Source organism: Chiroxiphia lanceolata, chromosome 15 (genome assembly GCF_009829145.1).
Source record: "Chiroxiphia lanceolata isolate bChiLan1 chromosome 15, bChiLan1.pri, whole genome shotgun sequence".
NCBI classification, from domain to species: Eukaryota; Metazoa; Chordata; class Aves; order Passeriformes; family Pipridae; genus Chiroxiphia; species Chiroxiphia lanceolata.
This window is the reverse complement of record NC_045651.1, coordinates 3,447,910-3,461,329: the sequence shown is the minus strand read 5'-3', so window position 1 is coordinate 3,461,329 and position 13,420 is coordinate 3,447,910.

The window sequence follows — 13,420 nt, the reverse complement described above, 5'->3', positions numbered from 1 at the left end:
CAAGCCCTGCTGCTCACCTGTGGTTCTTTCCAGGCTGAGTCCTGGTGCATGGAGAGAGAGGAATTGTTTTAGCAGAAAGCATTGGGATAGAAGTAAAACATCATCCTGCAAGGTAACGAGTTCCTGAACTCAGTTCCAGCAGGGCTCGGTCCTGCTTTCTGCTGTCCCAAGGCTCCAGGAACACCCTGTGCTCCCGTCCCCGTTCCCCTGCTCAAGGCCCATAGATCCAGAGAGGCTAAAGCAGATTAGGCCTTTGGATCATCAGCAAGGCCAAAGGCAAATTCGGGGGCTTCCAGCCCTTCCAAGCCCCAAGAGCTGCTCTCTGAGGTGAGAGCTGTGCAGCCCCCACAGCTCCCTGGTGCTCCGGGGCTGGAGGCTGGGGTAGGGAATGCCCGGGGCGGACGGGCTGCGGCTGGAGAGCGACGGGAGCGAGAGGCTGGATGCAGAAATCCCTGTACCAGGAGCAGCAGGAAGAGCAGGCAGGCGTTGCAAATGCCGAGTCTGGCCACACCGTGTCCCCCTCCAAGCGCCGCACACGCAGCTTTCCCTGTCAGGCGTTCGGGATGGGGAAAACGAAACTATCAATAATGCACCTGTCCCCGCATTCCCCGTTCCCAGCCTGGCTCGCACACGCGCTGAGTCACCCCATGCTTAATTCAGTGCTCCCAGCGCCAGAGCCCTGGCTACAGACGCATCCAAGGCTTGCATTATGCACTAGCAGAAATTTTTGTTGGACATGGATTTCACGCTTCATGTTCAGGGCAGGATTCCCGTCCCGCCCCGCCCTCGCTCCGCCGGCTGGGGAGGGGCGAGCCCAGACCCTGCTCCACACACATGGACAGCGAGTCCTCCAGCCTCCCTTTCCCACTCCTCCCACCCCTGATGGTTTGGACAGGTCCGAGATGTCCATCCCTGGGCCCTGTGGCACAGCCCCAGGTCTCCCCAAGCCTCCCACCCCAGGAGCTCGCCCATCACACCACACTGTTCCACTGGAAATCATTCAGCTCTCACTTATTCCTCTGCACAGCATATTTACACAGGTCTCTTTCTCCCGTGTGAGCTGGCCCATGTTCATCAGCAGTACATTCCCAGAAATTTGCTTTCTGGTTTGGGGGAAATCGAGCACAAGGGTAAAATGGCTCCATTTGTCTGAGTAACATCAGCAAACCTATCTGGGCCAGATGCTTCTCCAAGTTGATACCCCCCAGCCCTGGCTAATGGTTGGTGCTTCAGAAGAAGCTGGAAACAGCTGCTCTGCACTTTGCCAATCCATGCATGGCCCTTATTCTGGAAGAAAATACTTTCTCTTTAGCTTAATTTCCCACCCACTCTATAGCGCATGGGAGTGACCCACAGCTTTGATCCCACTGCCTCTGGTGTCTCCTCTCCTCATTTTAATGCTTAAAACAAAAACCAGACTGAGACATGGGGCAAAAACACTGGTCACAAGCTTGTGTTTTTAGTAATTGCCCGTGTTTGTTTGTAAGGGATGCTCCAGTAACTCAGATATGGAGCATCCTGAGCTGGCCTTGCTTCACACGATGGCTCCCAACCAAAGCAATTCCTTCCACGCTGGCTTGCTTGGCATTGCAGAGGACCTGATGGCTTTTCTGGCTAAAGTAGGTTATTCAAGATAAAAGGAAATGCCCCAGGGTGGCATTCCTGACCTAGGAAACCAGAGCAGGTACTTTTGCTGCCACCACCACTGCTGCTCACATGGAGAGGGGACTCGAAAGCCAACTGTAACTGCCCAGTCCTGCCATGCAGGTGCTGGGAGTAGAGACTGCTCTGGATTTGCAGGAATGCTTAATTGCAATGAGGAGGCATAGGCATGAACTTGATCCATCTCCTAAGAGCTTCCCTTTCAGCTCAGCAGAGCATGGGAGCTGTAAAGGCAATACTTGATTTATTTCACCCCAGATTCGTTTCTCCAAGTCTAAAATATGGGAAGTGGGGAAAGAGAGGAGCTTAAAAGGGAACAAAAATACTGATGGTAACATCAAATAGTGGTTTGAGTGGGAAGCCAGCCTGATCATTGGTTGTACCCACCCACAGGAAGGCTGGGAGAGGCTGGTCTCCTTCTGCATTTTATATGTATTTTTTTAAATTATTTTATAACTTACGCAGCATTCAAGTTGGCCTGGGACTCAAAAGCCATGGCAAGGTCAGAGGGTGATTCCTGCTGCCAGGCAAGGAGGATGGCAGTGTGACTCTTGGGGAGCCATTGCTCTGCACCCCCCAGGCAATCTGGGACACAGATGTCTCCAGCTGCTCTGGAGCTTGGCTGGGGCATTCAGGGGCAGATCCTTGTCAGGCAGAGACTGCTGAGGGATCTGTATCCATGGGGCAGTGCAGCCAAGCCCTGTTAGCACTTACACTGGGCACTCAGTGCCAGGGGATGCCCACAAGAGCTTGACCCCGACAAGGGTGCCCCGGGAGAGCATTAAACACAGAGAGGAAGAGGAAGGGACTGGGTTTGAACAGCAAAGCCCAGCTTAGTCCTGCTGTCCCTACAACAGGCTTTCCTGCACCTCCTTTTGCTCTCCCTCTCAGAAGTGTCTCCCTGGGCCAGCCTGCTTCTGTCACAGCCAGAGGATTGACCAGAAGGACTGAGCTGTACTAAAATCAGAAGCAGGAGGTGCCCGAAGTGCCTCTCCCTGCCCTGCTGGGTGAGACAGACAGTGATGATGGCTGTGTCCTCCACCACAGCTCACAGCCCACAAGGATTCCCAGCTGAGGTTGTTCACCTTGGCCATGGGAACGAACCCACAGTGTCCCTGCCAGGAATGGTCATGGAAAAGCACCTTGCCATGCTCTGCAGGCTGCACTGGCAGAGGGGTGGGATGGCCTCCCGACAGGCACGAGGGCAGGTGGTGGCCTGGTGTGGCTGCTGGGCTCCCGTGAGCTCAGGAGCACTCCGTGAGTGAGCACTGACAGTGCCTGCCCTTAGGGGGTCCTCAAAGCTCTTCTGAGTGAGGGAGGTCAGATCTGCCCCCACCACTCTGCCCATCAGTGAATCCATCCCGAGATAATCCCGTGCAGCTGGAAGATCATGTCACTCTTTGACAAAAATCCCCTCTAGTAGGAACAGAGAAGCTGTGGCTGCCCCATCCCTGGAAGTGTTCTAGGCCTGCCTGGAGGGGGCTTGGAGAAACCTGGTCTAGTGGAAGGTGTCCCTGCCCGTGGCAGGGGGGTGGAACTGGGTGACCTTTAAGGTTCCATCCAACCCAAACATTCCATGATTCCATTAATAGCAACAGCTTTCCCTCTGGCTGGTGGTTCCCCGTGCCCCGTGAGGGTTTGCCCTGACTCACAGCAGATGTCCCCAAAGACTTTGTGATCAACATTGCCTCGACCAGCAGGAAGGGAACTTGAGGGTTTCATGGAGGGTGAAGCAGGGAGTGCTGGGGACAGAGGAGCCCCCACTGCTCTTTGGGAGGGGCTGTGTTTGGGCTGAGTCCTGCCAGTGCCCGGCAGGAGTGGCTGAGCCTGGGGCTGCACAGTGTTAGATCCAACATCCAGGAGCATCCAGGGACCTCCCAGCCCAGGGCTGTCCCCATCACATCTCCTCCTGTGCACCCAAAACCCCACAACCCAGACCTGGGGTGGAGATACAGCACAAAGGGGCTGCAGGGGCCTGTTCAGCCCAACCCTGTGTCTGAGCACACTGACAGTAACGTCGTGTGCAGGATGAGCTGAGTCCAAGCATGGGGAGCAGCAGGGATGTAGAGAATTCCTGTGCCCAGCTTTGGTGTCCTCTGGCCCTGCTTCTCCTCCCAGTTAGGGGCACTAATGCCCCTAATCTTGCATTTTCTGTGGTGAATTTCCATTAGTTGGTGTTCAGCCTGCAGCTCGAGGATTTCTCAGCAAGCTGCTACTTTTCTGTGATGGAATTAGTGACAGTGGGTACAGCAATAGCAAGTAATTATTCAGTGACCTAGAAATGACCTTTAGATTTTAAAAATCCCTGGTTTTACCCAGGGCCAAACGTTCATGAACCTAAAGGAGCTTCTGGAGCGCCAAGATTTGGGCAATAGCAAAGCACTTGGGAAGGAGCAGCACTGGGAAGTCTCTCAGTGAGTGAAGGATCCTGAGTCCTGCTGGTGTCCCAGCCTCCCAGAGCCATGATGTCCCTATCCAAGTGCTAAGACACAAGGATCCCTGGCATAGACTGTGCAGCCCCTGGCTGGAAAAGCAGCCCAGCCATGGCTTTTTGGGAAGCGGGAGGGATTACCCAGTCCACCCCCCAAACCAGCTGTGGGCACATGGCCATCAGATGTGGGACTGCTTGTGGGAACATCTGGCCACCACCACTGCCCATCCCAGGACATTTGTGTCAGTCTTAAGGCCACCAAACCTGGTGCTGGCACAAAGCTGGCACCACCCTTGGCCCCAGCAGGAGACGCCACAAGGAACAGGCAGGAAAGACTTTCTCAGCTCCAGCTCATGGCCTGCCTCCAGTGCCTTTGGACTGGGAATGGGCTGGGCAGGGTCTCCTGAGCCCTGCTGGCCTTTGTGCAGGCTGACTCCCTACAACATGGTCTTCTGCCCTGTTTTTGGATGTGGGATGCTGATGAGCCTCTTGGGAGATCCCACATGCTGCCCAAACTCCTCTAAGGAGGAGATGAACCTTGGACTGGGGAACCAGTGACCTCTGAGCCTCCCAGTCATTCAGCCCCTACTGAAGGAGAAATCTGTCTCCCAGGGATGGCTCAGGAAACCAGGTGAAGGATAAATTTCAAATGTTCCCAGTGAGGCTTCTCATGGACTCCCTGGGGTTCCAAGTGTCCCTGGCCAGCATCCCAGGTCACCTCTAAGCCTCAGCCCAGTCATGGCAGGAACACGTGGGGGTCAGGTCCTTGCCAAATGATCAACCCCACACCCAGCAGCAAATGTCAGGCTGTACCACAGCTCAGGGGGAGCAGAGGGGGTGAATCCCAAACTCCCCCTTGCAGGGAGTTGGAAAAGGTGCAGCCTGAGCCCTGGTGATGGGCAGACAGGCAGGCAGGCACTGCTCAGGATCTGGGATTGCTGGAGGTGAGTGAGAGGACCTGGATCACCACTACTGAGTGGATGCACCTCTCAGCCTCTTTGGAGGGTGGTACCTGAGGAAGAGGAGGGTGAGGAAGGCAGTGCAGTGGTGCAGAGCTGGTCCAGGGCTCCCACTTTACTCAGAGTAGAACTGGCTTTTGGGCTTTTTTTTTTTTTTTTTTTTTTTTGCCTTTCAGTTGTTCCCCCTGAGGTCTTTCTGCCCAGACAGATCCCTGACACAAAATGGGAATCAGTGATTCAGAAAAATGCAAACCATCTGTGGAGCAGCGTCACGGCAGACACCGCTCGGATCCTTCACACGTGAGCCCTCGGCAGACCTGCTCCTCTGGGAAAAGCAGAGTTCACTGCAGGGTTTTTCTAATGACATGCCTATTTTGAAGGGAATAACTCATTGCTTCCTGTGCATGGCCAGCACGTGGGCTTTGAGCTCGAGTAGAATATTAATAGTAATTATTTACAGACTCTCCACGGGCAGCCAGTGCTGGGAGAGGGCACCCAAAGGTGTCAACCTGGAGCAGCAGGCTCTGCCTCTGCCCTATCCCTCCACTTTCACCAGCCACAGCTATGCCAAACCTTTGCTCAGCATCTTTCCTTCACCTGAGAGGTCTCCAGGGCTGTCCCAGGGCTCAGGGACTGTCCCTCCACCAAGCTGCAAGAAACCCATTTTCCCAGGGTGCAGCCCATTTTCCCAGCATCTGACCAAGAAGCTTGGCTACAAAATGCTTCTCTCTCTACTCTAGAAAACCTGATTTCCTACCCAAAACAGTGTAGTGATTCTCATCTAGTGTCCCCACAGGATCATTTGGCTTAAATAGCTTCAAAATGAGGTTAAAAGCTGGTTTTCCACTCGCTTTAGTAGTTAGTCCTGAGCAAGCCATGTGTAAGGCCAGCATTCCTAACCCCAGCCATGGGGTGTCCCAGGCAGATGTGGAGAGGAAAGGAAAGGAGACCTGCAAGGTGCTCAGCCTGGTAAGAGGAGATGGAGGCGACCCAGGGTTTTGGTGCTCCCAGACTTCGGAGATGGGAAGACATGACCAGCACATCCTGCTCTCTGACCCCTGACAACTTGCAGCCTTCCCTGCCCTGCTGGATTTGGCTCTCCTGAGGTGCCTGTGTCTTTTCTGACTCTGTCTCCTTTCAGCTTTTTTTAAAATCCTTTTCTTTTTTCTGCCTATTAAATCTTTTTCTCCAATTTCAGCATCTCTAAAGGACGAGCGAAGCCAACCCCTGTGAGTTCTGCTGTCAAACAGCTATTTGCTAAGCACCAAACCACACTGTTGTGAGTATTGAAAAAAATACATATCAGAGCCTTTCAGGGCTCTAATCCAGCCAAGCACAAAGGATTTGGGGATTTCAGCAGTTCCTGGGCAGTCCTGAGCTCTTCTTCCAACTGGATGTACAAAATCATGTGCAAGGATCCACCCAAGTTGTGTCCAAACCCAACAACATCCAAATGAAACTTCCTCACTGCAGCTGGTTTCCCAACACCTCCTGACAGGAATGGGGCTTCCCTTTTGCTTCCCAAGAGATTTTTGGCTGGCACAGAGGTTTCTCACTGGTGCTTGAAGACCACACAAGGTGCAAAGGCTTCAGCCCTCACTCCCCCACCAACGTGGCCCTGGCTCAAATGTGATGCACTTTATTTCTGTCCACATCTCCCACCTCACCCTGACACATTGAGTGGTTGTGAGATTGAATAAAGGTCTCATTTATTTAAATAAATCCCAGTGAAAAGTACAAATCCATTCACAAGATTTATGTTCGATGGAATCAGGCTTCAAGCCTGGGGATATGGAGGTGATAATACTTTCCTGTGCAGCCTTTTAGATTAATCAGCTATAAAATACTGTGGGTTTAGCAGACAATTCTCTAGTGGTTGCATTGGCATTCACAAAAATCCTGGGTTCAGTCCCTCTTGCTCCTGGCAGTCTGATACAGGAGCTTTTGGGAAAATATAGGATTCACATTCCTCTGTGAATCAGCTTTCCCTGTTCAGTTCCATCTGGGGCATCACTCAAGGGCTTCTTATATTCCCCTTCTCCAAAAATTTGAGCATAGTCAATGTTCTATGTATTTGATCTCTGCTCTCTGGGGACCAGTGGCAGGGCCCAGGGGAATGGCATGAAGTTGTGCCAGGGGAGGTTTACCTTGGATATTAGGGAAAGGTTCTTCCCCCAAAGGGTGGTTGGATACTGGAACAGGCTCCCCAGGGAGTCCAGTGGTCATGGCCCCAAGGCTGCCAGAGCTCAGAGAGTGTTTGGAGAATGCTCTCAGGCACACAGTGGGATTTTGGGGTTGTCCTATTTAGGGCCAGGAGTTGGACTCGATGATCCTTATGGGTCCCTTCCAACACAGGATATTCTGTGATTCTGTGATTCTATGGAATATTGTTTGCACCAATTTCCAGCATGTTTAATGTCCTGAGGACCTGCATGGGGCTCTCCCAGGGAGCCAGAAGCAGGGGCAGGCAGTGACAGCCACCCTGTGCCCACCAACCTGCCTCTGTGGCTTCAGCCCCCTGGCAAGTCTTGGGATGGCTCCAGGGGGCTGGAAAAGGGCAGAGCTGCCCAGCAGTGCTCCCATAGTCCCACCCTGCCAGCAGTGGTCAAAGAGGCTCCCAAAATCACCCTCTGGCTTTGCTGCCAAGACTGGTGGAGGTGCCTCAGGACGAAATGGGCCCAGCACTCAGCAAGGGCAAGGCACGAGGAAGCAGAGACAAGGCACTGTCAAAAGAGACACTAATTAGTGGTAATTGCAAGTAATCAGCCAAACCTAAGAGCATGAAGGAACCCAGTCCTGGCACAGCAGATAGCTCTGGCTGGAGTGAGGTGGGAATGTGCTTGGCAGGTCATGGTGGGAGAACCCCATGGATGGGGACCCCATTGCCTCCCCTCTTCCCATATCCCACCCAGACAGAAGTGCCCAGGTGCTGCAGCAGGCATGTGACTCCTCACAAGCTGCTCTCCCATGTCCCCTGGAAGCAATTCCCAAGGACAGAAGGGTTCATGTCACACATCTTCTGCTGCAAAGCCTGGGATGGGCCACTGGCTGCCCTGAAGGCTGGAGAATCACTGGGGAGATGATCCTAGGACATACTGGAAGATGTCACATGGCAAAGCAAGCCTTGATCCTGTCCTCCCAGCACCCTGGGCCAACCCAGGTGAGATTCTCAGACTGCTCCTGTGAGGCCTTGGGGCCCCTCTTCTCCCAGTGGGGTTAAACCCATTTTCTTTAGATATTTGCAGGAGCCAATAGCATTGCCAACAAAGCTGATTGTCTGCAATCAGCTTTTCCTCTCTACAGACCACCCTCCTTCAGTTCTCCATCCCCTACACCTGCAGCACTGCCGCCTTTGCCTGCTTAGGCCCCAGGATGCTCATGAAGCTCTTTGTGTTCAGAGCAGATCTCCAAGGGTGGCACCAAGACCTGCAGCTGCACTGTGACTCTGGAGAAGCCACTACCTCCAACAACCTACCCTGAGCTTGCTCTCAACACCAGGATGGAAGTTCTTCCCTTCCATCCTCGTAACCTGATTCTCCACCTGCAGTCCGTGGCTGCCCTCACGCCCTCAGTCCATGGCAGCCTCCATCCACAGGCTTTACTTGGCACTCAGATCCTGCACAGCTCCTTCCTTACCCATTCCATGCAATTTCTCCCAGAAGACATAATATTTCTATCCCTGCCCAGCTCTGGATTATGAAGCAGGGCATGGATGCACCAGGGGAGCAGCACAGCAGGTGCTGGGCCAGGATCCCTGCCAGGGCTGTAACTCTTGTCTCAGCGTTCACGATGAGGAGCAGACAGGACATACCCACAGTGAGCAGGCTGGGGTGTGAGCAGTGTCCTGTCCCCTGTGCCAAGACCTGTGGGTACCACACAGGCCAGGGTCTGGTGATGCTCTGCTCACCTCGCTGGACTAGGCAGGGTGGAGACCCTCAGAAGCCTGGGGAGTTCAATCCTCTGTGTCCTGCTCGTAAACTCCCCTTCATGCATGACTTCTCAAACGCCTTTTGAGTGCTTTCCTTTGCTCTCTGTGCCAGCAATGACTCAGGCTTGGATGTGCATTGTCAGGCAATCCAGAGCTGGCCTCGCTAGGAACCATTTGTTCGGCAAGAGCAATATTTAAGTGCCCTCTGGTGGTAGTTCCCTGTGCTGTTGTTGGGATTTCCCCCTTCTCCCTTCTGTCCAACATCCGCCTGGGATCTTCGCTGGGGCATCTGTGCCGGCGGCAGGACGGTCCCCGCTCCGCCAGACCCTCCCCCCCGCGCTCCCGGGCGCTTCCCATCCCGCTTCACTGCCAGGTTCTGCAGCAGAACCCTCAGCGTGTCCCTGATTCCATCCGCGCTGCAGGCCAGGACAGCCCTGGAGCTGAGCACTTGGCCTAGTTTGCTGCCCACGTGTCAGCTCATCCGTCCTCCCCGGCCCCATCCAGCAGCAGAGCCGCCTCGGCTGAGGATGCTCCGAGTGGGATCTCTCACAGCCCCCGTCCTTCCCCACCAACGTTTGTATTTCAGCCAATTTTAGTAGAAACTGGGATGTGTGAGGTATCAGGACGATTCGGTTCCCCCCGTGCTGCATGAAAAGTGGGGGCCAGGCAGCAGAACGACCCCTCAAGCTGCTCCCCCAGCGTGGAAGGGCTGCAGTGACAGTTCAGCCACGGTACGAGCCCTCAGAGACACCACAGGAAACCAGGTTTTATAACACTGCTTCTCCTGAAACTCCTTCTGCAACTCACTGCTCTACTTAATTGCTGTAAAATACCTTACAGTGCAGTTATGTTTTCTTTAGGAGAAAAAGCATCTGAGATTCCTGCACAGCAGCTTCGACCACGGGAAGGGGGGACAAGTGGGATATGACAGAAAACATGTGCCATGCCCACAGCTGGATCAAAATCCAGCCTGGCCACTTCCTAAAGCATGAAATAGGCATATTTAATGACAAGATTAAATATTTAGGCATATTTAACCAGCCAGCTTCCCTGTCAAGGGACATGTCTACACTGGACCTTTCTACTCTTCTCTGTAAGAGGGACAGAAACAGGAGCTGCAAAGTAAATGTGAATCTAAGGGGGAACACGCCCCAGGTCTGGGATCTCACGGACCCTGGACAGATGTTGGAGGTGTGCTGGTGGGATGTAGCATCCCAGGGGGTCCCTACTGCCCCAGGGAGCCACATACAGCAACCCACCAGCCCCTGCACTCACCACCACGTGTGGGCTGCCCACATTTGAACCCCATGATCCAAGCCCTTGTGTGCACCCCTGCTCTCTCACACCAATCCCTACAGGAAATGTTCCCCCACACCAGGGGTCACTTAAGCCACTGCTCAGGAAGGGACAGAGCTGTCACCTCTGGGTCACACTTAGCTGTGGGTTGGTTTGACAGCAAAAGGAGGAGTGACCCTTCCCATCTGGCTCTGCTCTGCCAGGAGCTTTCATTCTGCAGGGAGGACTTGGCCACCTGAAAGCCTCATAAATTAGGGGCAAGGCTGACAATGCTTTATTTCTCTGTGCACTGCTCCTGGCACTCAGATGAGATGCTCACATGAGATGTGTGTGTGTGAAGCACCAGTCCAGGGCTGTGAAATAAAGAGCTCAGAGCTGACCTCTTTAATTTGTCTTTCAGGCAGCTCGACAAACAGTCTGTGTCCCACAGGAGCAGCTCAGCTCACAGCAGCTCTGAAAATTCAAAGGAGCTGTGTAGCTGTTTAAATATAGGCTAAAGCAGATATTTAAGTGCTTATCATTTCTCCTGGCCCATACAATAAATCTGCTTATCCTGCAAACTGTCCTGTACTTACCTTGCTCTTCACTGGGTGGGCTCAGTCCCTGTGTTCTTGTCCAAGTGTCAGGAGACAGGACACACCTGTGCCCATATGGTGAATGCTCATAGTGTGACAGAAGAAATGCACATGTGTGTCCTGTTCTAGCACTAAACCCATCAAACTGAGCAACTCTGTGACTGTCCCACCTCCAGGGACAGTTGGGGACCTCTGTAGGTTCTCTGTCCACAGCTGGCAGCTCCTGCTCCAGCCCACCTTGTCCTGCCAGCCCCAAAGCTCACCCTGGCATTTCTGTGCCAAGTCATGGAATCACACACCTGCTGGTTGGGTTAACAGGGACCTCTGCAGGTCACCTGGGCTGACCCCACTCAGCCAGAGCCCATTGGTCATGATTTTGTCCAGGTGATCTTGAAAACCTCCGAGAATGGAGATTCCACAACTCCCTGGGCAACCTGTGCCAGTTCTCACTCTCCTCCACAGGGAAAAATTTTTCCTTGTGTTCAGAGGGACCCTCCCACGTTTCCATTTGTACCCATTATCTCTTGTCATGTCACTGGGCACCACTGGAGAGAGCCTGGATCCTTCCTCTTTCCACCCTCCCTTCAGGTATTTATACACATGGATAAGGTCCCCCTGAGCCTTCCCTTCTTCAGGCTGGACAGTCCCAGGTCTCAGCCTTTCCTTATGAGAGGTGCTCCAGTCCCTTCAGGCTCTCTGTGGCTCTTCACTGGCCTCTCTCCAGTATGTCCATGTCTCTCTTTGTGCTGGGAAGCCCAGCAGCAGACACACAACTCCAGGTGTGGCCTTCCACATGGGGAAGCCACACTGACTGACTCTTCCTGATGATTTTCTGACTCTTCCTGTGCCTGGACATGGTTTCCAGGATTAGCTGCTCCCGTTCCAGGGATGGAAGTGAGGCTGACCAGCCTGTAGTTCTCTGGATCTTTCTTCTTGCTCTTCTTAAAGATAGGAGTGACATTTGCTTTTTTTCAGACTTTGGGTACTTCTCCCAGTTGCCATAATGGATCAAAGATTACGAAGAGTGGCCTTGAAAAGGCACTTTCCAGCTCTCTCAGCACCCATGGGTGCATCCCATCAGGGCTCATGGACTTACATATGTTTATTCCCTGACCTGACTGATCCTCTTCCACCAAGCCTATGTCTGCCTTGCTCCAGATTTTCCCCTTGGTCTCTGGGACCTGGCACTCCTAAAGGTCAGTCATGCCAGTAAAGGTGAAGGTGATGAATGCATTCAGTAATTCAGCCCCTGTAACCATGTCCTGTATAACCAGGCCCCCCTTTCCTTCAGCCATGGGCCTGTATTTTCCCCGGCCTTCACTCTGTCACCTACACAGCTACAGAAGCCCTTTCAGCCACTTTTCACATCCCATAGCAGAGTCAATTCCAGTTGTCTTTACCTTGCCTAACCTCATTCCATACTTGGACAGTATCCCTGTATTCCTCCAGGTCTATCCATCCTTGTTTTCACTTTCTGTGTGTTTCCTTTCTGTGTTTGAGTTTGGCCAGGAGCTCCTTGTTCACCCACACAGGCCTCCTGGCATTTGCTACTGATTTCCTGCTTGTCAGGACAGAGCACTCTGGAGGTTGGAGGAGGTGATCCTTGAACATCCACCAGCTCTCCTGTGCCTGTCTTCTCTCCAGGGTTTTATCCCATGGCACTCTTCCAAGCAGGCCGATGAAGAGGCCAAAGTCTGCTCTCCCGAAGTCCAGAGCTGTGCTCTTGCTTTTCATCCTCTTCCTCCCCTTCAGGATCCTGAAGCCTACAGTCCCTGCCTCACCCTATCTCGACCTTCAGGATGAGGCACCTGAGGCTCCAGTCTCCACTGGTACTCAGCAGCCAGACAGGATGTTTTTATCCCAAACCTGTCTAACCAGCTGTGGACCCTCCATGTTTTCTCCTCCTGGAGCCAAACAGCAGCTGTTTTCAGATATCTCACCCCGTGCTGACCAGGACTGAGTCTTCCCTTGTGTCAAATAAGCAGAAGAGACTGAGCATCTCCACCCTGCTTCTCCCTCCACTGTGTCCTGCTGCAGTGTCTGCCACTGCCCAGCTTGGCTCTGGCTCTGCAGAAGGGCATGATCCAAAGTGGACACCACCGAGCTGCTCACAAACGGGGGGTGCCCCTAAAAGCATCGGGTTGGTGTTGCCCTGCAGCCAAAGCTGTGAAGAGCCCTTGTGGAGCACATCCTTGGGATCTCAGGATGTCATGAGGCAGACTGGGATCAGTCTGATTAGCCAGAATTTGCACACTGGGGTGCAGCAGTGCACTGCCCATCTCACAGCCTTCCCAGCAGTTCTGCCGCTCTGGGACAGGCCCTTCTCTGGGGACAAGGACACAAACCCTGTTTGAGAGGGTGCAATCCCCTCGTAAAGGGTGTCAGGTGTGTAATTGCTCTTCGACCCTACAATTCCTGGCAAGCACCAAAGCTCAGCAACCTCCTTCAAAGGACATTCCCAAGGCTCCAACAGCCACGTCTGGGGAAGCTCCCGGGTTCCCAGGGCCCTGAGTCAAGCTGTGGCCTCAGACTGGTGTGGCTGTTCCCATCCCTGCCCAGAGCCACTGCC